This window comes from Gavialis gangeticus, unplaced genomic scaffold (assembly GCF_001723915.1).
Source record: "Gavialis gangeticus isolate Ggan-Ray unplaced genomic scaffold, GavGan_comp1, whole genome shotgun sequence".
Lineage (NCBI taxonomy): Eukaryota > Metazoa > Chordata > Crocodylia > Gavialidae > Gavialis > Gavialis gangeticus.
Genome location: NW_017728991.1, coordinates 5,567,331 through 5,592,499, shown reverse-complemented (window position 1 = coordinate 5,592,499; position 25,169 = coordinate 5,567,331). Strand labels below are relative to the sequence as shown.

The window sequence follows — 25,169 nt, the reverse complement described above, 5'->3', positions numbered from 1 at the left end:
GATCTTTGTCAATAGAGCTTAGAGCTTGAAATCCCAGTCTGCCTCAAAGGTCTTGCTGGACAGATTATTGCCTTCTGTGACCATGGTTTGTGTGTGGCTGTGGCAGCTTTCGTTTTTCATTTGTGTCATTGCTCCTCTCTTGCCCTTTCATTTGGGTTTCTCTTAAAAGAAAAAGCATATATATTGAAAACTAGTATATTAAAAGCTTCTGTAGTGTTTAGAAAGCTTCTAAACACACGGGTGGGCAGGGAGCGGATTCAGGCGGATTCGGACAGGTTGGAAAAGTGGACAGAACAGAACAGGATGCAGTTTAACAAAGATAAGTGCAAAGTGCTGCGCCTAGAGAGAAAGAATCGCCAACACACTTACAGACTGGGAGATGACCCTCTAAGTAGCACAGCGGCAGAAAGGGATCTTGGAGGCATAGCAGACTCCAGGATGAACATGAGCTGTCAATGTGACAAAGCGATAAGCAAAGCCAACCGCACTCTATTGTGCATTAGCAGGTGCATCACGAGCAGGTCTAAGGAGGTGAAACTTCCCTTCTGTGTGGCATTGGTAAGACCGCAGCTGGAGCAGAGTATTGCGTCCAGCTCTGGGCGCTGCACTTCAAGAGGGATGTGGATAACCAGGAAAGAGTTCAGAGGAGGGCTACGCATATGGGCCTGCAGGCAAGGCCCTACAAGGAGAGGTTGAGGAACCTGGATCTGTTCAGCCTCCGCAAGAGAAGGCTGAGAGGGGATCTTGTGGCCATCTACAAATTCATCGGGGCAGGGGTGCAGCAAGGAATAGGAGATGCTCTGTTTACCAGGGTGCCCCTTGGGCTAACTAGAAACAGCAGCCACAAACTGACAGAGAGCAGATTTAGGTTGGACATTAGGAAAAACTTCATCATGGTAATGGTTTCCAGAATCTGGACTGGGCTCCCAAGGGAGGAGGTGCTCGCCCCTACCTTGGGGGTCTTTAAGAAGAGACTGGGCAAGCACCTGGCTGGGGTCGTCTGACCCCAGTCCTCTTTCCTGCCCAGGGCAGGGGGTTGGACTAAATGATCTACTGGGGTCCCTTCCAACCCTAAAAACTATGAAATCTATGAAACATTTCTGTCAGGAAGCCTAACATCTTTATTTCCAGAAGATAGTTGTAAAAAATGCACCTGTGCTATTTACACTCTTCTCATAGATGCTAAGCAGCCAGAAAGCCGTGCTTTTCAAAACCTCATGACTATGCTGATTTTTACCTTTACTTCTGTTTTCTTATCAGTTCAGTTTATTAGAAAATACTGCTTGCAATTGTAAATAATGTTCTGCTTTTAAAAAGTGTCCAAACGCGTCAGTAAGCTGTAGAAAACACTTCTCAGAGTCCTTTAAAGCCACTCAGTTTTTACATTTGTCCTCCCCATACCTTTTAGATAACACTGCAGAACTATGTATTGGCCGAAAGTTAAGGAAATTCTGTCCCTGTTATATTACATTTAGTGTGCTCTAATAAGTACTTCTGTTACAGGCTTAGTAACGCTACCCACAAATGGCTCACTTATGCTAGCTAATGTATGATACACAGTAAGAGAACGTATTTGTCTCAAAGAGCTTCTAATCTCGATTAACATGACAAAAGATGGGAGAAAGGAGGTATTCTTCCTGTTTCCTCCTGACAGGAGACTGAGTTGCAGAGTGATCAAATGGCTTGCCTGAGGTTAAGCAGTGAGTCTGTAGCAGAGCCAGGAATGAACCGGATTCTCATGACTTTCAGTTTAGTTTCACAATCACACCAGCTACCTTCCCCTCTGAGACCCATTTCAGGATCTGAGTAGGATCCAAAAATCTGTATGTGCTGCCTTATGGTTGTAGTGAGTTTGTAGATGGCCATTATGCTTTAAATGGAAAAAAACCCAACCATGTGAAATCTAGAGAACATGTATTCAGAAACCCTGTTAGATCTAGTAAACCTTATAGGAGAATTATGAAAATTGTACTGTGCTTGAAAACGAAAATCGAATCACAATTGAAATTTTGGATCAAGGTCTTAATCAGAAATGATGCTACTGAATTAGATCGTTATACATTTTGAGAACAATGTTATGGAAGCTGCAGTCTTTTCTGCTCTTTTTTTTAACAATGTAAAATGCTTTATTAAGTATTGGCCAAGTTTGCCACTAGTGGGGTTTGGTTGTATTCTGCCATTAGAAGCTTTCTCCAAAAATAGAAATTTGAAGCAGAATCGCAAGAAATTTTCAAAGTATTTTGCTTAGTTTACTGAAAATGCCCAAGGAATATTGATCTACTGCTCTACGTAAACGCTGAAGTGAAGCAGAGGCATTTATCAAAAGGAAACTCTGAGGGCAAGATGGGGTGAGCTGTTTGTTTTCAAGCTGAAAGTTATCCTGTGGCTTTGTTCTGTTTCACTTCTTTTCGTTTCAGAATCGTGACTGGTCAATCATAACAAGGACAAACAAATCAACCCGGGGTGGTTTTGGAAGGATATTAGTAGAGCAGATTTACAGTTGAGCAACACACCACTTCTGAAAGGCTTATTTAGTGAAACTGTTTTCATGCTTCATGCTCAAATTACTCATAAACCAACCTTTAAAAAATGTTGACTGTTTTTATTCTTAAAATTGCTGATGATTATCCGAGAATTTTATTTTTTTTAAAGCACATTTTTACAGGGGCAGTGCTTAGTAAGATGCCTTTTTTCCATGCCAAGAGAATATAGACACCCATGAAAGGTGCTCAAGTAATAACTCAAGAAACTGCTCCAGCGCAGTCATTGACAATATCAGAGTGATATAGCAAACCTGTAATGTGGCCAAACCCTGTTTTTCTGAGTCTGTCCATTGGAAATCAAGAAAGTGGTACAGACCTTTTCTTTCTAGGACTGCCAACAAGTATTCCAGCTGTGGCAAATAAACGTTTAGTCCAGAACACTGGGTGTTTTGCATGTTCTCCACTTTCCTTCATGCTTTATGCATGCATGGTAATGAGAATATAATAGTCTGTTTTGTCAAGTGCCATGACTTGATGTTGTGACTGAGAAGCTGGTGAGGGCAGCATGTGAAAAAGTCAGAAGGCAGGCAAAAGGCAGGGCCAGTTTGTATTTTATAGGTTATCTGCATCAGAGGTGTATAGCATAAGCTTTTGTGAGTCCAAGCTGTCTTCATCAGATGCTGTGAGCAGAAAACCATCAAATGAAGCAACTGTTAGTGTAAAAGTGAAGCCTTTTTGTAACTTGGTGATTTTGTTTCCTTTCTGTCAAATGAAGATTGAGTTTATCTTGGTAAATATACATTGATGCAGCAGGGGTTGGTTAACACACAGTTGCATTTCACTGACATGAATAATGAGCTTGTTCTGTTCTTTAGCCAGTAAGAAAACACTTTAACTTAACAAACATTTGTCTTTGTAAAGTTTACTGTAATTTTATTTTAAGTTGGCCATCTTTATTTCAGGTAATGCTGTCTATAAGAAGGCATCGACATTTCATCATTACACTTGATAGTGACTTCTTTTCTGCAAGCCATCTGGTTAGGACCTGTTGTATTGCTTTTAATAGTTCTGCATCCACAAACATGCCAACTTGTGACAGTCATTAGAGGGATCTTTCTGAAAATCCTATGCAATAGGATTGCAGATCCATTCACTTACTCTGGTAGCAAAAAATTGTTCCTTGTTTTGAAGCTCTCGTTTTCCAGTTACAGGATATCTAATGCCAGGCAGGAATCTGAGCATTTGTAAGCACTGGCTGAGCATCTGTAAGCACTTTATAATATCTTTGACATGCTTTTTGAGACAAATAACTGAGTCATCTTTTTTTCCTGCAGCAAGCTTTGCACTTTGGCATTTCTCTTGACTTTTCATGTCTCAACACATTGAAGAACTTGCTATGGCCAACAGCGAAATCATACTTACAGGCTTTAGAAAAGACTAGAACTGGTACCTACTTAGTGTCTGCACTGCAGTCCAGTTTTATCTGGCAACTCTGAAAGTTGTATTTTTACTTCTCTGGCATTATTATTGCTTCTTTCAATGTTTAGCTTTCAAGGCTGAAGTCATGTCTCTGCATGATGTGGAGTCCTCTTCATTATCAGTACTGGAGGAGGGAAATACAGTATATCTACCAATGCAAAAATTATGGAAGAGAAACACCCATAGGTACAAAACAATATATAAAAACGTGAATAGTTTATGTTGCAGTTTCTGCTGTATTGCATATTGGAAACATGGAAAAAGGCATTTTAAAACCCAAAATTGCTCATAAAAACTTGTTTTAATCATGAAACCTATACAAAAATTATTCTTAATATAATTAATAGAGTGAATTTGGCCCTAAACTATTAGCAAGTGTAAATAAAAAGTCATAACATAAACTAGGAAATAAAACAAATAAAACAAGTTTGAAATAAAGGTATTGCCTTTTAAACAAAGCGAAGGGGAATAGGAAACTACTTTTAAAAATTGTGAAAATGGAAATTTTCATAAAGACTGCCATGATAAAGAAGATCATGGAGTGGTTCACTGTGCTTTTCCTGCATTTCAGAGTGGCTCTGCTGTCCTGCAAAGCTGGGGAACGTGTATGTAGGGAGAAAGCTGGGTCTGGAAGGAAAGAATTGGGGGAAGGCCTGGAAGGCATACAGCAGACAGCCTTTGTATTAGGACCAGGTTCTGCGGGAGAGCCCATGCTCATAAGCCTGGGACTTCACTAAAAAAGATAAAGATAAAAAGACAAGTATCTACTGTCCTCCAAATACAGGGTGTCTGCAAAACAGACTGTGCATAGACTCCTGTAGAGTTTCCAAGGGTTGTTCTTTGTTCCGTTTCCAATAACTTCCTGGAGCCCTGCCTTCCTCCCTCTGTCTTCTGGAACAGCCTCGACTTGGGGGCTCCTCCAGCAGTGTAGGTGGAAATACAATATGTGTGAATTATAAACTCACCAACAAAGAAGTCGCTGGAGCGAACGGCATCTTCAAAGCGAACGTCCCATAGGCCACAAACATTTATTATTTTTAAAGCCTGGCATGGTAACATAGATAACAGGGTTTGGTAAACTAAGATAGGGGATATGGGCCAGGTTTACTTATCAGCATATATTTAAATGTAACATCCCACCCTGTTACATTGGAGTACTCCAGTTTGCAGGCAGAATTTTCAATCTTATTTTGTGTTTAAAAAATGCATAATTAGATATAACAATATAGTGCTATCCCTTATTTATTAGTCATGGTGCTGGCTGAGGCATAGATATTAGCATGGGGTGGGGGGTCAGCTGGGGCTTCATCTTTACACATTAAAAAGATCTGCCAAATTTTATATTGACTTGAAGAATATTCAGATTCCTTTTAGATTTTTCTGCTGGCACGACAGCTCTGCTTATAACTCTGAACCTCAAATAGATCAAACATGAAGGGACAGGAAACACCAAAGCTTAGTATTACAGCAGGCATTTCTGTGCATGTGAAGATCTCATGAATATAGTCAGAGATTATTAAAAAACAAACAGAAAAAGCAACAAAAGGGAACAAAATGTTTTTCTTGGGATGACAAATGCATGCAGCTATGGAACTATCCTCACTAAAATTAGTATTTATTAATATGTTTCACATTCATTTTCTTTTTAAAGCATAGATTAGGAAAACTGGTGCATCTCTGATACAATTGACCAATATTGATTTTTTTAAGGATAGTCACCATACTTAGATGCAAGGGTTTGCATCAGTAATGAATAGTCAGTGGCACTTTTTGTCATTCCTGGAATGTATTGGTTTTCTAAATATAGCACTTCTCCATATGGAATGAGAATGCCTATCATTTTCTTTGCATTAAAAGTTTTGTTACTAAGAAATATTAAAGGAGAACAGCCAGAGCTGCCATTTTTGAACATCAGCGCAATTTAAAATAAAGGTGCTTTCCAAACTCCAGTACAGTACTTGCAAGGAGAAAACTATACAGAGACTTTTGTGTGTGCATTCAGGAGATCAGATGGCAAACTCACCTAAACAGCCTACCGGGGGGCCAACTTCTGCTTTTCTGAGTAAGCCTTGAATGGCATAAAGCAGCAACCAAGTAAGACATCAAAAGATACAGATATGTATGGAGTTTAAAGATTTGATTTTAAAAACACCTTTCTAATGTTTTGAGGCATTGAGTTTCTCATCATTTCATGCTCAGTAAAAGCGGCATTTTCATCTTGCAAATTTGTGTAAAATGTGAACCTTATAAATAGTGTCACCAGCAGCTGACAGTTCCCATCAGTGCTAGAAATGTGTACCCTATTTTTATGATTCTTCCAGCAATCATTCTCCAGGTTCCGGTTCCAAAATCATCTATGAAATATATATCATTTTGCCAAATTTCTTCCTGAAGAACTGGCTCATTTGAAGAGAATGTTATTATTAGCTCTTGGAGATCATTCGTATCTGAACCAATTATTGTGGTTTGAGAATAAAACTAAGTGAAGCAGTGGTCTAGAAAATGTCTAAGGTCTAGAGAAATAATATCAGCCAGTCAATCCCAGTGTGCCTGGGTTTTAAGTGGAAGGAGCTTTGATTTGCCTTCATAATTTAGCTAAAATATTGGTAGAGGCCAGTAGGAAATCCTTTGTGTAACATGGATATTTTGAGAAGAAAAAAAGGAATTTTAATTTAGTCCTGCTGCACCTTGTTGCCCTGTGATTCTAAGATTATCAGTGCCAGTACATACCATCTGCCCAACAATAAAGCCAATAATTATTTAATGATGACGTGTAACAAATAATTCTCCTTTTGAGTCTCTATGCAGGTGAAGCTTACTCAGCCTGTGCACATGTCCCATGCCCTGCCAGCTGGCATGCTTTCCCCAGGAGGGTCTGTTGGGGGCTGCACAGACACCTTGTCTGCTTTCACAGCCCTCTTCCTAAGGGCGTAAGGGATGGAGAGGGCCCAGTCACCATTCAGTACCTCCTAACAGCCTGTTGGGAAAGAGTTGGAACAATGCCTGCGTTACTCTGCTATATCATTTAGGAATGATTTGCTACTACTGGACTTTCCTGGTTGGTGTATTACTTCTGCTGTAATTTCCTTCAGCTCATTGGTAAAATAACAGCAACAATACAATATGGGCAGAATTTAGTTTAGTTAGGCACGCTGGATTTAGCTTCATTTCAGAGCCTGTACCCGTGAGCTTTCAGGCCTATTTTTCTTGCTAATTTTCTTGAATAATGGACAGGGTAAATGCCTTTATTTTGGAAGAGAGCTGTATTCCTTTCAAGTTTGCCATTTGTTGATCTTTCCTGCCAAATGTAGAACTATGCTACTGTCTAAACAGTATCGGGGAGATCCGTGTGCACAGAAACTGGAAGGAGAGGAAGGCAGCTTCTCTCACAGTGACTTGGATACTTCAAAATATTGCCTGCATGTGGATCCCGTGACTTGTCTTCCTTCCCAGCAGTTTATAGATTTGTCTTCAGGGTTCTAGGTGGCCAAGGAAGTGTGTGGGGGCTTGGCACCTCCATCCTTTACATGCTTAGGAGGGGGAGCATAACAGCATGTGCAGCTCCTAAGAGATGTTTCCAGTGGATGTGTTGGGAAGTCCTGTGCAGAAAGCACCTGTGCACTGAGTGGGAACCATACGCGCAGAGGTTGTAAAGATTTCTAGGCACTGTAGGACAAGTTCCTGGTCTCCTTTGGACAACATCATGGGAGGAGCTGAGTGTCTCTGTCTTCCTGATGGAAAATATTAGCAGCAGTTGCACATGTTCACTGCTGCTTTGTGGCCCAGAGCATTGCACCTGAAGGAAAACGCCGTAGAAAAATGCTTAGGGGATTTCTTCCAAATCACACCAGCAGCTGTATGTACTGGTAGCCTGGAAGAAATATTACAGCTTGGAGCTCCATAATGTCTTCTGTATTTGCTGCATGATGGTTTGGGGACCTCCATGCTTGTCTACTCTTTCAAGTCCAGTCCCATGTGGTCTCTGCCCCCTCACTTATCTTGGTTTTTGACTGTGCCGAGGCTCATGAAGGGGATGTGCTTATTCACCATTTTACATGTGGTAGGGTAGAAGTGCATGCCAAGAGACTCAGTTCCAAATTGATTTCTAAAGATCACCTCAAAATACAAACGATGGAAAAATGTGCATAAGGGTAAACTTATTTGGTGTTTTCTTATAGGTATGTGAGAAGCAGGCTAAAATTTTCAGTATGAAAATCAGGCTGCCAAACTTTAGATGTGTCTTGGGATCCCTGCCCATTTTGGACCAGTCTAGCATTATTTAGATGATTTCAGAACCTGGGAAATATAAAGAATTCAGCTGGCCTTAAAAAAGCACAAGTTTATCCTTATAGGACTATATTTAGATTCCTTATATTTTTGTTTCCAAAGTGAATGTAATTCATATCCTGCACAGCTTTGCTCTTGCAATTCGCCAGAGGAAAAACAGCAATTACAGGAGGCTATGTAATAATTTGATTCGTATCCTCGGGTTCAAATTGTCTGCATACCTGGAAACACCCTTGACCACTGCTATCGACCAAGCAGCCATCCTCAGCTCATGCTTGATATTATGCATTTCCTTACCCCTGCCAGAATACCACATCATATCGACCCACACTGGTGTGAAGCTTGGAAACCAGAAAGGCACAGGGAAGCAAAAAGTGATTGATGTGCAGAGCTTATAGTGCGGTTGGAGGTGTTGGTGTTAATTTTCTATTCTTTCCTTATATATCGCTTTCCATTTATTTAGTATGCTGTTATTCAGTTCCTGTTTCCCTCTACCCTGGCCTGCTCCCCTTCCTGAACACTGCAGAATCCACATTTACAGGTGGACTTTGGCACTGGTCTGAGCTCAGCTTATGCTAACACACACCTCTAATGATTAAAAACAATGTTGATTTCTGCAGTTAGTTTTGCATTCTGTTTATTTAAAATGTCATCCTGGGAACCTACCTCTGCCAAACAGGAAAGCTTCCTTCCCCTTCCTGATCAGACCCTCAAGTCAGATGGGAAATTGTTAGTTTTGTCACACTGGCCCATATATTCTTTTTATTGCTGTTTACATCTAGTTTATGATGAAGGTTTTTCTTAGGTGCCAAAGGGAGTTTAAAATCTCCACTCTTCTGGGCTGTGCAGGTGTAATGATAAAAGGCTGGTATGTAACTGCACAAGTGAGAAACTGGTGGTGCTTCAGAACTGGAACTGTTTTTTGTTATTTTGAATGCTGTTGCATTTTAAAATGTCATTTGTAGCAACATTTTCAAATACACACACACACACACACACACACATATATGTATGTATATATATGTTTATATATACACATATGTTTATAGATATGTACGTTTATTTACGTGTGTGTGTGTGTTTTGAAAGGACCCATCTCACTTCGGATGTACCAAGCAGGTTTGGCAGTAATTCTCTTAGCACTGATCAAACAACTGTTCAAACATTGTAACCCTTGTAACACTTTCTACCTGCATGAAGACATTTCAGCTGCACATTTGTGAATCTAGAAGACATTAATTTGGGATTTCTTTTCCAATTCTTGCATCTTGGGCTGATGTCTTTCTTGAAAGTTTCTACCTGAGGTAACATATCTGTAGAGGCCTGGAATATGTACAAAAGCGAAATTGTTCTTTCTTTATTAGCTCAGGATACAGTTATTACTGAGTTAATAGAAGAGGCTTTTAAAATACTGAAATCTGAACTCTCTGCAGTTCTTTTCTTCTCTTTTAGCTACTATAAATCCACAGATCATCTTCATCAGTATGCCCACATCAAAGGTGTCTGTCCCAACTTTTAAACTCCTTTGTGCCACCCCTTACTACCTGAATCTACTCTCTGTTTCCTAATCATGGTTTTCCTTTGAAAGCCTGCATGTCCACAGATAACATACATAGTAACAGTAATTCCTTTAATAATTCAAACATATTTTATATCTGGCAGTGGGTGAGGTAACATCTGGAAGGACTCCGGAGATGAGGTAGCTGTATATGTGGTGGGCATGTAAATAGTGATTTCTGAGGGTAAGCAGTCTGTCAAAACAGAGCAATTTATAGTAGCCAGACTGGAGATTTCTCTGTGGTCACCGTGTAAGTATTGACCAATTCATCTCTAATGGAAGAAAATATTTGATGGCACAACTTGTTGGCATTGCAAATGAGAGGAGATGAGTCCCCTCTCTCAGCCAAGCACTGGGACAGCAAATAGACCATATAGCCTTAGTTAGCACTCAAGTAAAATTAACATGTGTGTGTGTATGTGTGGCAATGCTGCCGACATCACCTCATCTTGCCTCTGTACAGACTGCTCCGTGACGTATGGCAGTAACTTGGGTAAATTCTCAACTGCTCCATCGCCATCCTTTGAGAAGGCTTTATGAAGGAAGAACAAATCACTGACAAGGTGTCTTGTATTCCTGATAAGTAAGCCAAACCATGTAATCAAGGATATCCAATGCTTGTCCATCACTCCGAGAAGATAAACTAATGAAATATGTACCTCCATCAGCCATCGTCTATCTGGGCTAGATGGAAAAACACCTCAAGTATTCTCAGGATCCCAGCAACGCCAAGTTTAAAAGCTTTAAAACTTCCCAAAGGATAAGGTTGAGATGTGGTATCTATAATGTGTACCTGGAGTGAACCATTGCTATCTGGTTCCAACAGTTCCCACAGTTATCAGTATCTGAAGATTATTTCTTGAGCACTGCCAATAGTTGCTTACCTGAGTGAATGAGCCAGCAGCATGCCCTTGTTGCCAAGAAGGCTAACAGCATACGGGGCTGTGTTAGTAGGAGCGTTGCTTTTGGCACTGGTGAGGCCACATCTGGAGTCCTGTGTCCAGTTTTGGACTCCCTGCTACAGAAAGGCTGTGGATTCATTGGAGAGTCCAGCAGAGGGCAACTAAAATGGCTAGAGAGCTGAGGAGAGGCTGGGGGGACTTGGCTTATTTAGTCTGGTGAAGAGAAGACCGAGGGGGATTTGATAGTAGCCTTCACCTCCCTGCAGGGGGGCTGCAAAGAGGATGGAGCTGGACTGATCTCAGTGGGAGCAGATGATAGGACAAGGAGCGATGGGCTCCAGTTGCCACAAGGGAAGTTTAGATTGGATATCAGGAAAAACTCTCTCACTAGGAGGTTGCGAAGTCCCCATCTTTGGAGGTTTGTCTTCCTGAAGACCCAAGTAGACAAAGCCTTGGCTGGGATAGTATACTTGTGGGTGGTCCTGCTTGGAGCAGGGGGTTGGACTAGATGTGACCTCCTGAGGTCCCCTCCCACCCTCATTGTCTATGATTCTGTGAGCTACATCATTCCTTAATTCTAGACTCTACAGCTGATTCCTCCCGTTTGATTTTCCTGTTTGAGGAGGATGGTCCCAACTGAAAACTTTAAAGCCAAAATCCCCCCCACTGTGCATTGAACCTTAGCAAGGCAACAACGCTGGTGTGAATCTAGTCTCTAAAGTAAGTGGGAAGCCCTTTACAGTGAGACATATTTGATTCTTCTTCAGCTGTCTCTTTAAATGTTTCACAACTTTTGCAGTGGTAGTACATTAAAGAGTTTAAAAGGTCTTGCTGTTGCAGTTACAGAGAACTGCCTTTGAAAAGCCATTAAAACACCAGGATACAGATAATTTCTCTGTTTTTTCTCGTTTGTAGAATACACACCAAATGTCTGTGTCAGACAATAGCTATTAAGTGAAGCATGTCCAGAGAACTTAAGTTCCCAAAATTCATTGCACTGTTTTCATGTTCCCAGATCAACTGAAGGTTGACTGCAAGTACGCCTCAAGCAGAGCTAAGTGGAGTGTTCTTCTGGCATTGCTGTAGACAATTCTGAGAGAGGAATTACGCAGGAATTATGAAAAAATGTATTCAGAATGTAAAGCTAGGGGATATGGACTTTTTCAGGATTTGGGGTGTTTCTTCTTTGTTTTCTAACTAATTTTACATTAGGGATTCCAAATCTCTAAAGTACCGAGGGAAAAATCTGTACCGGCTAACGTAGATGCTACATAAGTAGATACTTGGAAAAAAGTTTTCTTTTTCCTTAGGCTAATAAGATTAAATTATAGTAATCTGTTTGACCAGCTGCAGAGGATCTTCTTTTTTTCCCCTCCCCCTTTTCAAGTAAATGAGTTTCAACTTGGTGTGATTTCAAAAAAATAAAAGTCTTCAAAATTGCTCAGTTTACACCCATTTATTTAAATAGGAGGGATTGGACTATTAGGTCTCTTTGCCAATGTAATTGGGCTGTGTCTCATTAAAGACTTTGAAAAAAAGAGTTTCTAAGTTAAAGTACTGTATAGTCTTCACTGCCGAGAGCCATACCAGGTTTGGCTTAAAGACATAATTTTAGAAGATATTACTTTGCTGCCTTTCACCTCCCAGAGCAGAATATATTGAATGTACAAACTCTTAAGTCAAGCTTGCTCTTGTCCGGTTCAAAAAGCAGTGCTTTGCCTTGCAAGTTAATATACTTATTAAGGTTACTTTGAAAGGCATAAAGATATTATTAAGCTGCTGTCTTCTTTGCTTGCATATAATAGAATGCATGCTATTTTATCCAGTGAATTATGCTTCTGCCGCTCTGGGAAGAATTAAAAAGTTTCTGAAAGTGATAGTTGATAATCTAGTAGCCCACTTCACAAAGCATTGCATTTTTCTTTTATACGTGCCAAGAATCAAATTAGCTTATTGGTTAGAAATGTGTGAATGCTAAATTCAGATGGAGATGCACCTTAAACTTGCATCTCATAAGGTAAGCAATGTTTATAATATCAGGTTTTCATGCATCTACAGCAGGGAATCTATTATAAAAAGAACACTGAAGAGAAATAAGCCTGGTGAAACTTGCTGGTTCCTTCACTGCAAAAGTAGGCTGTCTGGTGTGTGAAGACTGAGTTGTTCAGCAAATAGTAATATAAATATGCTCTATCACAAACAAACATTTCTTGAAATCATTGCTAGCAATAAAGAGGGAAGCTGATACTTGGTCATCTTAAGGCTCATTAAGAGAATTGAAGCATGTGGCAAAACGACTCCTTGGGCTGTTACTAGTTAATTTATGTCATCCATTGCAGTTTTTCACTGCTCTGATGCGTGCATTGGTGCTGTTTCCCATGCACACTTTGGGCATACAAACAGAGGCTCGAGTCATATTCCAAAAGGTCTATGCAGAAAGGACAGACTTCTTGCAGTTTTCATGACCTACCACTTCCCGGGCAAGCGCTCTGGCCACTTGGTTCCTGTGTGAATGGTGGTTTCTGCCATCACTATCACAGCTTCCTCCTTTTTCTTTTCCTCTTCCTCTTATTCCATCCCTATCTTGAAAAAAAGACTGAGCCACTCATGTACCGAAGGTGGCAGCTTACTTCTGGAAAGGGCTTTCAGGCTGTGCATCCTACCTCACTCAGGGCTGCAGAGAAGCACCCAAGTCCAGAAGAAAGGTGGGTCTTCAGACACATCCCCTGTCTTTGTATTTCCTTTTGGCTGGCCTGGGCATCCCCCTGCTTAGCCTGCTGACTGCTGGGAATCGCATTTTTTGGTGCCTGTTTCTTCCCATTCACTCAACAAAGGACTTAGGTGGCTAACTTGGGTTTGTGAATTCCACTTCTGGTGCCAGGTCCCTAAAAGTTAGGTTTTAGCAACATTGCCACATTTCAGTCCCTATGTGGATCTGAGCTTTACAGCATTAGACATGTATCTGATTGGGACATTTGTATTTTGCTTAAACAGTCCTGAAATCCAGCTGAAATAGTCCTGGAATCAGATGGAAAGGGTTGACTTCTAAAAAAATTACCTTGGTGTGTGTGCTTGGAGGAAGATAACGAACTCTGCAGTTCAAGCTTTAATAACTAGAGGGGAGCTAAGAAACTTCAAAAGGTTGTGGGATAAATGTTTTTGACAATGCGTCAGCCGAACATTAGACAGAATCTCGGTAAATCCTCTCATTCTAAGTGGTTTAAATTGGAAGTTTGGGACTTTTTTCTTCGTAAGTGTACGCTACATGTCATGGGATCTCTGGGTTTAAAAGATTCATTTCATCTAAAATTTCTGAAATACTATACGTTTTCCTTTACCCCTCCAGGAGTGAAGGGAGGGGAAGTATCAGTAATTGTGTCTCTGTTCAGTCACCCCTTGACCTCGAACCTCACACAGGTGCTCATGACCATGTAATCTTAGTGCAGGCTGGAAAAGGCTTGCTTTTAAAGCATGCAGCCAGGATACCCCTAAATAAATATTGCAATAAGTAAGGTCTGATAGCTGACAAGCTTTCATAGCGTCTTAATCATGACAAGCCTAATGCATTCTGGTAGCAGACAAAGCAATGCTTTCACGTGGTCATGCTGCTGCTTGTTGTTTTTTGTGGTTCAACGAAAAGGACATGTGAAAGCAAGTTTATTATTGCTCTTTGAATCTCTGCCTCCTCCCCTCTCCCACTACTGCCACCTCAGAAAAACCCTTAGGATTTATGTTGCTGTTTCATTTGAGTCTGTATGCATGCAGGACTGATTCTACCTTATTTCACCCTTTACATTCCCTATACAGGGAAATTCCAGGAGGTGCCTACACACACACCTGCCGTTAAGCATTGCTCACATATTTAGTTAGGTATGTGCTCAAGTACCTTGCTGAAACTGGACTTAAAAAGCTCAGCTGGCAAAAATTACAGGTTTACAGGAAGCACTGAAAGTACGCAAACGGTGTCAAACAGGAAGAAAACCGCAGAACGTGAGGTTGCAACATTAGATCAGAACGGTTGCAAACTCGATGGAGTATTCACACGCATTTGGATTCCTAGATAAAGTTTGAACTAATAGGTTGAGCTGCTCAGGAGCCAATGTAGATAGCATGTTGCTAATACATCCCTCCTGCAATCGGTGAAAGTTGAAGAGGATGCAATCGGATTCCTTTCGAAAGTTCAGCCTTTCCTTCCTGAGCAGTTCGGAGCCTGGCTAGCAAAGTTTTCACTGCTATTGAAGGATGATCCTAGACCCAAACACTGTCTCTCTCTTTACCCCTCCCCACGACTGGTACAGTCAAACGGATTGAATTTCACAACAGCGTCTCTGGCAAACTACAGGACTGACACCCGCGAGTTCAAAACAGAGCCTTGGCCTGATTTTCAGAAGTGTTTGGCATTCACGACAAGAGCCAGGTTTCCAAGAGCTCAACTTCCATTCTGGCATGTCCGCTGTGCAGCCTGATTTTTGTCTTTGCTGATCATCCAGCAATTACTGTTGTTCGCTGTGGGAGAAGATGCTGTTTTGTAGGTCTGCTTTCCTGCTTTGGGAGACCATGTCCTGTGGGTAGCGAAGGAGATTAGGTGTCAGCATTCCTCGAATCTGTTTACAGCTCTGCTGCTGTTTCATAGGATGTTGAACAAGTCTGTTGCTTTCCCCCTGCCTTGGTTTCCCCATGTGTAAAGCATATATAATCCTTATCTACCTCTCAGTGGCGATGAAGCTGTAAGGCTGGCAAAAGGCTGTGATATCTCCTAGACAGGAAGGTGATATATAAATGTAAAATATATTTTCAGGTTTTGTGTGTGGCAGATAGTAAGTTATCACTGCTTTTTGTGCAGATATAATAGTAATTGTGATTTTACTTACGGACTTGGAGAATAACTTGTGGTTAAACCCACAAGCTATTTTCAGAACAGAATAAGAAGAAAAATTTTCTTTTTCATTGCAATGATGTTGGCTGCTGTATATAGGTGGGGAGGGAGAAAGCTTTGTTTGCAAAAACAAAGTTTATTTTGACACAGACCACAGAAATGTTGCCTTTCACATTGAGTCTGTAGCCTAAAGAGTAGTGTAGCAATAGTTCAACATCAAAGCAGACTTTCTTAGATATATGGTGTGTTGCAATAACAGCTAAAAAGTTCCCACCAAAAAGGAGTTGTGCCATATGTGAACAGCAAACATATGTATTAGGTTAAAACCATAAGATTTCCTTTGCTTGACACCAAATACAAAGAGAAATTGAGTACCGAGGCTTTAAACTAGCTATGCGCTGGAATGCAGAACAACAGATGAAGACAAAGGCTCCCAAATCTCTGGGCAGAGCTTCACTTTGATGCACAAAATGCACCAGTGACCTTTGCAGTGACATTTATTGCAGTTCCTGTCGGTACTAACGAACCCAGCCATATTTACTGTCATGTCACCAACAAAGCTACATACTTTTATTTAATCATGAAATACTGGAATAAAGGCCACATTTACTGACTTAGTGGGAGAACACCTGAGATTACTTCTGAAGATAGAGTTGACCTATTTTTTAAACAGGAGCTGCAGTTGACTATAAATAGACGGTGAGACCACCCGGCATAAAAGATGACTTTTGTCTGTGTGATCTTCAGACAGTCCCTGACTTGCAATCCCACATACAGATGAAGGGGCTCTCAGCTGGGTCATTCTAGTTTTGTCACAGCATATAGATTATCTACAAATATATTTATAGTTCGGGAACAAAATGCTCTGTAGTCCTCATTCACTTTTACAAAGATCGCTATCAAGCTTCCAAAGTTAGGTTTTTCTTCATGTTTTCTTCATACGCTAGCAGAGTGAAAAAGCAGTAATGATTGTAATCTGAATTAAGGGGGTATTGAAAGAGAGGTCTGTACTTCAGGATTGCTATTGGCACGGAGTGGAAAGTGGAACCACTCTTCTGTGGGCCTTGGTAAAGAGATCATTAAAACTACAGTAGGTAATTACAGTAGCTTTTATTACTGCATCTTTCATTAACTAATTACATTAATTTGGTAATGTTTGTAAAGCCTTTTGAGGACGAACAGCGCTAACGATTATTACCCTTATTATTAGTATTACTCCATGCTGGTCAAAATGCCAAGGTCTGTTCTCCTCGTGATGTGCATGCAGAGTTGCTGTTACAGCCAAGAAGGATTATGGATTTGTATTAAAACGAGAATGTGGCCCTTACAGGCATAATCACTGCTCATCACAATATGGGTACCGTATTTCACACCCGGTGCTTCAAGACGAGCATGCATTCAGAGCTTGAATGGAAAACATTTGGAAAGATTTTCCCTTCCCTATAAGTGTCTCCTCTTATGTATTCAAATGACAAGGAAAAACAACAGCTCCTGTTCACTCTGGCCCCAAATTCTTTATCACATCACTAAGCAGTCTTGCCATTATTTTGAACAGGAGCAAAACAAGCCCTTACTTGCTCAGGAAGTGACCTAAAGGAACAAGTCATTTTAGTTGCAGTAGGAGAACGTATTCCAGTCTTTTTGAAGAACATGTAAAATCTTTGCAGCAGCCACAGCCCAGATACTTCACTTCACGCACAATTAGGCCAAGACGGTGTTGGTTCCTGCCTACTGAAATCTGCCCAAGCTGAATTTTTATGCGCGACATCCTACTCTTTTTAACAATTTCCTGTAATTAAAGTATGAGCAGGCCATTTTTCATGTATTAAAAACTAAAAAGCAATCTTCTTTATATCACCATGTTATATTTGTTCATGTCATCTTTAAACATCTGTCTCTCTCTGTAATTCAATCTTGTAGCTAATGCCTTGTATTGTTTTTCCACTCTGAAAAGTGACTGTAATACTGGCTCCACATCAAATCTATACCATCTACAACCTTTTTTTTTTAATCTGTCACCATTGCAGCCTCAGCCTAGGATCTAAGTTGGCCTGAAATCTTCTGGTCTCGTGGATCATGGAACAGAATTATAAGATTTCATAGGCCAAATTCTGCACTAATTCCACATGCGAAAATATTGTTTCTAAACTCTGTTCTCAGTTACCAAGGACAGATTTGGTCTTACAAAGGAAAACTGTGTTAAACAGTCTATTGATGATGCTTAAGCCACTGTAGGATCCAGATTAGAGCTGTGCTAACTGCTAGCCTAGAAGGAGTAAAAAATGACTTTTGTGCCAAAGCAGACACAAGTACCAAGCATCCATATATCCTTGGATATGACCATTGCCGTTGATTTTAACTGAGAGCCTAACAAATGCTGGTGGAAACATTTCATAGGTGGAGAAAGGAAGCATTAAGAGATTGAGTGACTGGCCAGAGTAATATAGGAAGCTCGTGGCAGGGCTACAGATTGAATCCAGATCTTGTGTCCTCCTTCAGTGCCTCACCACAAGCCCATGTCTCTCCTATTTTGTAGTGCACATGACTGCTTATTTCATATGCGATTCAGACTTTAGGAAGTGAATTGAAAACTCAGAAACGGGGACAATTTGACTTGTTTTCAATTTTTTCCCTTCATTGTTATCAATAAATCAAACAAATGCGCCTTTTTTCTGTAGCCATAGTTCACCCACATTGTTGCAGCAGAGTTTATTATCTCATTTACATTTTTAAGTGCTTTTCAAAGTGTAGGATATCTGGACTGGAAAGCAAAACATTTCATTTCTTTGTTCTCGGGCCAACACAAAGCACTTCCAAGGTCAGGTATGGTGTAGACTTTCAACAGCAAACATGTTTACATGGCATTTGAAAGCCGGTTTAACTGAAAAAAAATACTGTCTTTATGGCAGTGATGTAAGTCAACTCAGCAAACCTGAGAGTGCAGGATTAATTTTGTACCTTGAACAGTCTAACTGATTAAGTAAGGCTTTGTTTGGAAAAATGGAAACTGCTTTTGTGATTCAGAAAATGACCTGGATTTTTTTCTCTTCTTTTTTTAACTACTACACGTTGTTCATCCCAGCAGTCATTAAATGCAGGCACTGATATTCTGTGAGTTAGAACTTCGCGTTTGGAAAGTTTAGTATAAAAGCTTATGTTTCCGTAAAACAAATACCTAGTTGAATCACTGAGGAATTGGGGTAAATGCAGTACATGATTTTTGAGACATAAGTCTACGTTTAATTTTCCAAAAGAGAGGTTGCATTTCGTTCCCAGGATAAGCTGTCAACTGCCATTCGGTGCCTTTTTAAAGTGCATCCTGTGTGAAGAGAGGAAACCTTGTCTGTCAGCTACAGAAAAGGGCTGATCAACCCTGGATTCGCATCTTTACCAAGTATTAACTGAACAAGACCTTGACTGGGCCACACTTTACCTTCTTACGATTCAAAGTCAAACTGACTGTAAAAACCAGTGCCATCTTGGCTATATGCTGCATAACAGACATTTCAGTCAAGCTATCCTTATTAAATATGAGGTTTGAGGGCTTTTCAGTGTAATTTCTACATGTCAGAGGAGCAGAGCAGAATTCTGTTCTGAAAAGCTGGGAAGTTCCTATTTGAGCCTATGCATTAATGAACAGCCCCTTGCCAGCTATCAAACCAAACATGTCATACATCCCAAGTGTGGTGTTATGGGAGGGTGGCACTTGCTCACGTTCACGTGTCCGGTCTGTGGAACATTTTGAAGTGGCCGTCTGGACAAGCTTCTCAGGTGCCGCCCAGTGAGTAATGCTGGGGAAGATTGCGCCCCTCAGCACAGAAAGGGAAGAATGGATGTGGAAGCTTTCTTAACCCGGCTGGTAGTGTTGGCCTCTTCATTTTTGCAGCTTAACACCTGCTTTTCTTTTGCAACATCCATCAAAGTCCTTACTCTGTGGGAGTGCAAGTCTCACACAGGGTAATTACTTACCTATAAGTCTTATTTGTTGGAGATATCAGTAGGCAGTATTCTCACTCCTCCAGCCATCTACTTTCAGGGTCTAGAAGCTACTTTTTTGGAATGGCTTTTACGTAATGGCCATTATTGAGATTTGGCTTTTCTTTCTGATTGTTTTACCTGCCATGCAAGCAAAGGAACTACCTGTATTTTCAGAGGACAGCATTTATGCACAACAAGTGCTCCCCTGTGGCTTTAGGTTGGTTAACACGCTACCACTCTGCAGCTACCCTCACTGGCCAGAAGTCTTAAAAGGCTTCAGCCATCTCAGTACACAACATGCCGATGACTAACGTTCATAACAGATGATGGGAACAATCAGTAAAGTCACAGTGTATTCTGTGTTGGACAGTTTTGAACGGTTATTCCAAGAGTTTTGGTTTGTTGCATGTATACCCTCCTATATAAAAACGTGTTGAGAGAGCATACAACCGTAGTGCCACATGCTCTGAATTTGAATGTAACTGCGTAGAAAATGTGAGCTTCCAACTGTAGAACAAAACTGGTTTTTATTCATTTAAACCTAACGTGGTTTCCCAAAAGATAAGTTTCCACTTACGCTGGCTTAAGTCCTTGTTTACTCTCTTATTCAAACAACACGTGCATGCCCTGCTCTGGCAGTCACCATGTCTGGAGTGGATGGAACAAAGACAAGCGCAGAAACTTGAATTTCTCAAGTTAGTCAAATCCACAGGCCCTCAGGTTTCAGTAAAGTTCCCAGTTGTGTTCAAATGTATTTCTATGCTGTAAAAAGGAATAACAAGCCAAAAGGAGGAAACTTGTTGAATGGGATGGCATTTGAACTAAGTCTCTTCTCTGCTACCAACGTACTGTGTTTGCCTGCAGTGAGATCTTGGTGTATGTAATAGCTTCTTCTAAATTTTCATAATGCAGTCCAGTGATTTTTATTTTCTCCAAGATAAAAAAAAATCACACACACCCAGCCATCCCTTTTACACCACCAACAATCGTGTGGATGAATGAAACTTGCCAGAGTCTCTTCATGAAGGAAATGAGTCTGCTGAATGAGTGATATGAGTGCACCTCAGTATCCCTTTACATCTATAGACATTTTCTTGTCTGCCTGTTTGAAATGTGACAGCTAATTGGTTGGTAGTGGTCACCATTGGTTTCAGTGTGTGCATGTAGAGAAATGGCTTGCTTTTTTAAAAACTAAACCCAGGAATGCTTACCAGCCATGTTTGTACTAGCTATCTCAGATGAGTTTGCTAAGTCTTTCTCAGCTGATTTTCAAGTACATGAAAAAGACCACCTGCCCAGCAACACCTCCTAGCCACCACGGATGTTACCAGCTTATATACTAACATCCCACACCAGGATGGCATCTAAGCCTGCCTTACGTATCTACAAGAGCAAGATTACAACTCGGAGTACAGATCCAAAGATATTACCGACCTTCATCCACACTTTATCCACAACAATTTTACTTTTAATAACTAACACTTCCTCCAGACCAAAGTGGCCCCACAGTATACCAGCCTTTTTATGAGCTACCTGGAAGAAGAATCTCTCAAGGACTGCATCATCAAACCCTTGCTATACTTAAGATATATTGATGACATCTTCATCATTTGGACAGAAAACCTGCAGTCTCTGATTGAGTTCCATCAGAAATTCAACAGTCATCATCCCTCTGACTATCTCTTGAATACTCCAGCACCAACATCTCCTTTTTAGACATGATGATCACTATCCAGAATGGTAAAATACAGACCACGTTATACAAGAAACCCACAGACCAACATACATATCTGCGCAGAACCAACAATTGCCCTACACACACCAAGAAAGCTGTGATATACAGCTAAGCCCTCAGATACCACCGAACTTGCACTGAAGAGAACACCCGGGATTGCCGCCTCACCAATCTTAAAAAGGCTTTCACCCAACAAAGACACTCCTCCAGAGAGAAAGATTGCATGTTTGAAAGAGTCACCCAGATACCACGTGAAGAATTGCTGCAGTATGGAAGAAAAACCCGCACAAATCGCACACCGCTGGTTATAACATATCACCCCTCCCTCAAACCCATACGGAAAATCCTCAAACAATTGCATCCCATACTAGAAAGAGACTCTGTTCTTAAAGAGATCTTCCCAGCCTGCAAACAAGCACTGAACCTCGCTAACTACATCACCAGAAGCAAACTTCCTCAGGCCCAGAACACACCAAATGGATCTGGACCATGCTATGACAAGAAATGCAAAACCTGCCAACACATCTCCACCCCCACAATTACTACACCCCACAACAAAGCCATCAGCATCCCTGCATCTTACAGTTGCACCTCCAGAAATGTAATATAGCTCATCCAGTGCACCAAATGCCCTGATGGAAACTACGTAGGAGAGACCGAACAACAACTGCGCACCAGGATGATGCACACCGGAAATCTATCAAAGACAGGAATACCCAGTTACCTGTGGGGGAACATTTCTCACAAGAAAACCACTCTCTCGCCAATCTCTCAGTCCTAATCCTCAAAGGGAACTTACAAAACACTTCTCAGAGACAAGCCTACGAACTTCACTTCATCAACCTCCTGGATACAAAAAATCACAGACTAAATTTAGACATTGGATTGATGACACATAACTTGCCTGACATCTGACTCCCCAGGTGCCTCTTCACTGTTTAACTGCTATATTCATCCTCCTTTTTTCTCTCCACCCACCCAGCCTGTCTCTCACCCACTGATTCTTCAATTTACATCCTGACACCAACTGCCTGTGTTGCATGCACACCAGCCCAGCCTCTGGCTTTACTATTCATTCCATCCAGGAAAAGCTCACATCAACTGCAGAGACTTCCTCAGCCTGACGAAGGGGTTTTTAAATCTGAAAACTTGCTAAAAACATTTTCCAACTATTTAAGTTGGCCTAATAAAAGATATCAGATTCACCCAAAGAACTTTGTCTGCCTATGTCCTTAGACCAACACGGCTACAACCTGCACCCCTGAAAAACTCTATTCTTTTTTATTTTAAATTTCCATCTGACAACTGCTGATTTAGGTTTTTACATCATTAGATACATTTTGATTTGTAACTTGCCTTAGCAGATATACAAACATAAAATAAAAAATGCAAATCACATGAATAGCTTTTTTCATTATATTAGTGCAAATTTATCATGCCCCGAGATCTGTGAGCATACAAGCCTAGGTACATAATCAAAGACCGGTTTTCAGTATTTCTCAGTGGCAGTGATAGCACAAAAAGGCCCTGGGCAGACTTGAAGTTCATTCTTGGGTCTGGTTAAACTTTTTGGCATTAGAACATGTAGTAGTCTTACAGCTTTAATACTTTAAAGTTAACATTTGGCATCACTTCAAAACAATGTGCAAGATTTATCATAAGTAGTCGTCTTATCTTATCTGAATAGCAATTTTGTCCTGTAAACGATTGGAGACTACAGTATTTTAGTGCTGTGGAAGAGAGAGAGATTTTTTTTTTCTGTTAAATCTTTGTACTCCAAGTACTTTTAATGATTCTGATTTACTTACCGGTATTCCACGTTGAGGAAGCAGGTGATAGCCTTATCAGCATCTCTGAAAAAAGCATTAAAGGAACACAAGTTTGTTGGCCTCTCCTTCACAGCAGGATCTGAGGAAGCATACCTATGCTGTTCAGTTTTTCTAAAGTCAAAATGAGAAGCATAGTATCATTTATTGCACGCCTCCAATGCAAATGCCCATTTTCAGTTGCAGTCCAGACTTTGTTGAAATGTTTCTGGTGGTACAGGACCAATGTTCCAATTTCTCAGCTGTCTAAAGATAACCCTTGGTGCTTCCTTTGTGCATCCTGACACTTCTGGGTTGGTGTCAGTCTAGCATACATAATCTGTACTGCGCCTCGTGTCGGCATTTATGGAATTAATGCTTTTATTCAAACTTGCACACACAACTAAGCATTTAATAAACATATATGTGGGAGACCAGGTGTCCTGGTTTGGCTGGAACACTCCAGGATTGCATAGGCCAGTCCCAGCTGGTTGGTCGAAAGTCTGGCGGGGAGGCAGGGTGGCATAGTGTGTCAGACAGACAGGTGGGCAGGCACCACAGCTCCTGGGCGGGAGCAAGGCAGATGGACGTATGGTCACCCAAAGATGCCTATCTGAGGTCCCTACATCCCTTGCTCCCACCCAGCAGCAGCAGTGCCTGCCCACCCGCTTGCCTGGCGCACCATGCTGCTCTGCCTTCCTACTTGGACGCCAGCCCGGGACTTTTGACCAACTGACCGGGATCAGCCTATGGAATCCAGGGCTGTCCCGGCCAAACCGGGATGGATGGTCAGCCTGCATATAAGTAAGTATTTAACTGGCTTTGAGGCATCTACCAGTGACTTCACATAGAACTATGAAACTTGGTGTGTTTGTTGGAAATAATACAGATTGTCCATTCTTTTGGACAGGAACAATCTTTTCATTATAACATGGAACTAATAGCTGGACCTGGATGTGGAACCACAATTTAAATAAATAAAACATTTAAATAGTTGTAGTGGTAATAGCAAAAAATATTTTTTCAGTGCATTTCGTCTGATTTTAGTAAAAATTGAGAATATCTAAGAGTTAGCTAAAGATAAGATGTCATAGTTAATGTTCTACTATCATAGTATTTGTGTGATGTATTGGGTTTGTACTCCTCAGCAGTACAGATATTAGATACTCTACTGATAGGGGAGAGGACAAGTTCTTTGCTTCAGAGAGCTTAGTTTACATAACACTGAATTCATTTTTACTGAAAACTCAGAATATGGTTCCTCAGGGAGAGGATCATTCTTTTACTTTAAAACAGGTTGGTAGCTTACAGCCTATGGAGCTGGAGAGCTTCAGTGGCATTTTAGTGGCTGGGGACTTTGCTTGGGTGATGGAGATGTGGGGGTGGCACTGTGGGAGGAGGGGGGGGAGGCTGCAGTGCAAACAGCAGTGGCGTGGGCCTGGTTGGAAACGGCTGTGCTTGGAGCCAAGTTCCATGAAAGGAGCCCCCCCACCCCCATTGCAAAGTGTTGCCAGCCCCTGACTTAAAGTATTGAAACACTATGAAACTATTAAATGAAACATGGGTTGTACAAATACAAAGAGCAGAGCTTTATAGACAGTTGCGATCCTTCTAAAGGGGCCTACACTGTTCAAAATCTTCATCAGCGACTTGGATGAGGGGGTGCAAAACACGTTGTCCAAGTCTGCCGATGACACCAAGATGTGGGGAGAGGTAGGTGCAATTAGATTTAGACAGACTACAGAAGTGGGCAGATAGTAATAGGATGGGGTTCAACGTAGATAAATGCAGGGTGCTGCACCTGGGGAGAAGGAATCCACAGTGTACATACAAGCTGGGGAGCTCCCCCCTTGAGAGCACAGAGGCGGAAAGGGATCTTGGAGTCAGTATTGACTCCAAGATGAACATGAGCCGCCAATGCCAGACCGCAGCCAGCAAAGCCAACCGGACCTTGTCGTGCATCCAAAGATGCATCTCAAGCCATCCAGAGAGGTGATGCTCCCCCTCTTCGCGACATTGGTCAGGCCATAAGTGGAGTACTGCATCCAGTTCTGGGCACTGCACTT

General features: G+C 41.2%; 1 protein-coding gene across 2 annotated transcripts in view; it reads left to right on the top strand.

Moving 5' to 3' along the window:
• The window catches only part of CEP112 (centrosomal protein 112), a 364,802-nt gene that overhangs the window by 303,321 nt on the left and 36,312 nt on the right, over positions 1 to 25,169 (top strand). The window lies entirely within an intron of this gene.